This window comes from Gossypium arboreum, chromosome 4 (genome assembly GCF_025698485.1).
Source record: "Gossypium arboreum isolate Shixiya-1 chromosome 4, ASM2569848v2, whole genome shotgun sequence".
NCBI classification, from domain to species: domain Eukaryota; kingdom Viridiplantae; phylum Streptophyta; class Magnoliopsida; order Malvales; family Malvaceae; genus Gossypium; species Gossypium arboreum.
Window position 1 is genome coordinate 83,504,325 of NC_069073.1, and position 4,102 is coordinate 83,508,426.

At 38.6% G+C, this 4,102-nt stretch overlaps 1 non-coding gene across 1 annotated transcript; it reads left to right on the plus strand.

Annotated features, from left to right (window-relative positions):
• Window positions 1-2,504: 2,504 nt before the first annotated feature.
• Window positions 2,505-2,611, plus strand: LOC128292042 (small nucleolar RNA R71). The gene has a single exon (XR_008282026.1). It is a non-coding gene; the product is annotated as a small nucleolar RNA R71 (small nucleolar RNA).
• The last annotated feature ends 1,491 nt before the right edge of the window (window positions 2,612-4,102 follow it).

The following is a 4,102-nucleotide window of genomic DNA, read 5'->3' on the forward strand; positions in this document are numbered from 1 at the left end:
GCTAAGATAGATAATAGGTGTTTATAGAGAAATTGGGGCATACGGCCATGGGGCATGCCCGTGTGCCTTCGTTTCAGCCCGTGCATTTCGTGGTTTTCGAAATTGGGTGCATCGGTGTACTCGGCCATGTTGCACGACCGCGTCAATCTTTGTTCGCTTCTCTCACACCCGTGTATGAAGGCACACGCCCGTGTTAAATTGACAGGTTTGCCCACGGTTTTAAAACACAGGCATGTCGCATGCTCGTGTTATTTTGGCGGTTTCGCCCACGGCCATGTCGCACGGCAGTGGCAACTTATAGTATCCCGTGTTGGGGAAGAAAATTTTTCTCTGTTTTCACACGGCCGTATCGCACGGCCGTGTTTCCTCCCATGGTATGTGCACGGCCTACGGCATGCCCATGTTCCTGGCCGTGTGGTATTTAGAGAGTCTGTGTACCATGATTCGATTAGTACGTTAGATGTTAAAAAATCAAATTTAAAGAAATTAATACTATTAGTGCTCGTGCTGCTTCCCAAGAAGTACTTATTTATAGTCTAAGCTCGACTTACTTCTCTAGTGCGTGATGATGGTGAATCGATGAGTTTACACTCCTCATCCCTGCTATTAATTTTATCAATATAAGGTTTAAGACGAGTACCATTTACCTTGAACGTGCCTAATTTGGAGTGGTTTACCTCAACCGTACCGTATGAAAAAATACTAATTACCGTAAGAGGGGTTTTTTCATTTGGTTTAGAAGTGGCGATTCGAGGATCTGCTGCATCGAGTAGTACTTTGTCTCCAACTTTAAGTTGATTTTTGGAGGAATTAAGCTCCTCATGGCGTGGTTTTGGTTTATCGTGTTTTCTCAATTTATGTGTCTGCTATTCATCTAGCTCCTCAATTTGTAACCTTCATTCTTCATGGATAGGTTCTTTGTTGTTGCTTGGCTTATGTATGTTCTTCGAACCTATTTTCTGCAAAGAAGGTTGCACTAAATGGTTAGTTTTAGCCAAATAAATTGTACAGCCACATTCAATTTTTGATGTGTTATTCGAATTACGAGCTTGAAGGGTGATTGTTTCGTCTCCCACACGAAGTGTGAGTTCACCTGTGCCAACGTTAATAATTGTTCTGGCGGTTGCTAAAAAGGGCCTTCCTAAAATTAAGGGGACGTTGCTATCCTCCTCTATGTCTAGAACAACGAAATCAACTGGAATATAAATTTGTCGTTTTTAACGAGTACATCTTTAATAATACCCCTAGGAAATCTGATAGTTTTATCTGCTAATTGAATGCTCATCCTAGTTTGTTTAGGTTTCCCTAGACCTAGTTGCTTAAATAATTTGTAAGGCATAACATTGATACTAACCCCTAAATCAGCCAACGCATTATTAAAATCTAAAATACCAATTAAACAAGGAATTGTAAAACTCCCTGGATGCTTTAGTTTGTTAGGAAACTTATTCTGTAAAATAGCTTAGCAGACCGCGTTCAGCTCCACATATGATGCTTCATCTAACTTCCGTTTATTTGTCAAAAGCTCCTTTAAAAACTTGACTTCGTTTGGCATCTGCGAAAGGGTTTCAATAAACGGTAATTTAATATGTAGTTTCTTTAGAAGTTTAAGGAATTTACCAAATTGTTCGTCTGAGCGGTCTTTCCTTGTCGCATTGGGGTATGGCATGCAAGGTTTATATTCTCTAATCATCGACTTTGGCTCATTGTGGCCGACCTCATCCTTACCTATGCTTACCCCCGTTTCTGGCCTTGGTTCTTCAACTAGCCCTTCCTTATATTGAATGGCAATCGCGTTGAGTTGCTCCCTTGGGTTAGATTCAGTGTTGCTTGGCAGGCTACCTTGTGGTTGTTGTCCAATCTAAGTTTTGAGCCCCTGGATTGATGCTTGTTGATTTTTGAGTACGGTCTCGGTATTCTGAAAATGAGCTTCTGACACTGAGTTGAATTTTGTTAGCATCTCTTCAAGGTTCGGTTTTTTCTCTCGTTGGTAGGGTGGTTGTTGGAAGCCAAGAGGTGGTGGTCTCTGATTCCCTAGGCCTCCCCATGAAAAATTAGGGTGGTTCCTCCAACCTGCATTATAAGTATTGCTATAGGGATAGTTTTAAGATCGAGGATTGTTACCCATGTAATTTAATTGTTCGTTCTCCATGTTGTGGCCATAAGGTGGATCTTCTGAACTACTTGATCCGCCTCCACTTGCTTCGCATTGCATTACTGGGTGAACCTGTGAAGAACTAAGGAAACCATCAATTTTCTTATTCAAGAGTTCTACCTGATTAGAGAGCAAGGTGACCGTATCGACGTTATAAACGCCGGCTGTTTTCGTTGGCTTTGTCCTCATGACTTGCCACTGATAGTTATTCAGTGACATCTCCTCTATAAATTCATAGGCATCTTCAGGTGTCTTATTATTGATGGTTCTGCCAGTAGCTGCGTCAACCATTTGCCGAGTCGAAGGATTCAGGCCATTATGAAAGGTTTGAACCTGTAGCAAAAGCGGTAACCCATGGTGAGGGAATCTTCTCAAGAGGTTCTTGTATCTCTCCCATGCATCGTAGAGTGTTTCTAAATCTATCTACACAAAGGAAGAAATATCATTACATAATTTAGCCGTTTTAGTCGGCGAAAAATATTTTAATAAAAACTTTTCGGTCATTTGTTCCCAAGCAGTGATTGACCTCTGTGGCAACGAGTTCAACTATTGTTTAGCTTTGTTTCTCAATGAAAAAAGGAATAATCGAAGACGAATGGCATCATCAGAAACACTATTAATTTTAAATGTATCACATAGTTCCAAAAAGTTTGCCAAGTGAGCGTTGGGAACCTCGTCCTGCAAACCATCAAACTGAACAAACTATTGTATCATTTGAATTGTGTTAGGTTTCAGTTCAAAAGTATTTGCGGCTACAGCCGGTCTAACTATGCTCGATTCAGTTCCTATTAAAGAAGGTTTAGCATAATCATACATAGTGCGCAGAGCAGGATTCTGATTAACAGCAATCGCAGGAGGTAGGGGATTTTCTTGGTTTTCAGCCATCTCCTCAGTTGTGGTTGAAGTATCGTCCTCTTGCTCGTCCTCTGTGAATCTTAGGCTTCACCTTATTTCTCTTCGATTTCTGCGAACTGTGTGGTCGATCTCACCCTCAAAAAGTAGTGATCCTGACGAGTTTCTTCTGGTCATAAACTAGAAAAATTTGTCCGAAAAAAATAAGAGAAAAATTAGAAAATAAAATAAAAATTTAAATTGTAATAAAAGTAAAGTGGCTAAAGTAATAAAAATCGAGTTTTCCTAGTATCCTAGTTCCCCAACAACGGCGCCAAAAACTTGATGCGTGATATTCGTAACAGGTTTTAACGATTTATAAATGAAATGTTCTTGAGACTAACTTATTATCACTATTAAGACAAGTGTACCTATCGAACAGTAGTAAAGTTCAGCAAGACTGGATTATCGAACCCAAAGGAACTACGAGTACTAGTATTTACTTCCTTTTTATTATCTAGCCTAAAATTTAAAAAGTTTGGTTGTCTAAACTAATTACTAACTAAGAATGCACAGAAAGAAAAACTTGGGAAAATACTTTTGGGAAAATTCAATTGATTGAGACAATACCTAAGGACAAATCCACCTAGACTTCACTTGTTATTTGACTCTGAATCAGACGATTTATTCATTTGACTTGATTTGTAGAAATCCCTAAGTTATATTATTATCTCTTTCGAGACTAATAATGTCTAACCTTAGGTTAAATAATTGAAATCTCTTTCTAATTAACACCCTAGAATTGCATTAACTCGATCTATGGATTCCCTTATTAGGTTTCACCCTAATCTGGTAAAATCTTGTCACCCTATCTCTAGGCGTGCAATCAACTCTACTTAATTATGAAAAATTTACTCTTAGATAGGGTCTATTCCTTCTCTGAATAAGAGCTTAACTTGAATTAATATCCTGGAATATCAAAACAAGAATTAAGAACACATAATTAAGAACAAGTCAAATATATATCATACAATTCAGATAATAATAACAAGATCTATCTTAGGTTTCATTGCCTGTAGGTATTAAGGGGTTTAGTTCATACTTATGAAAAAAAAA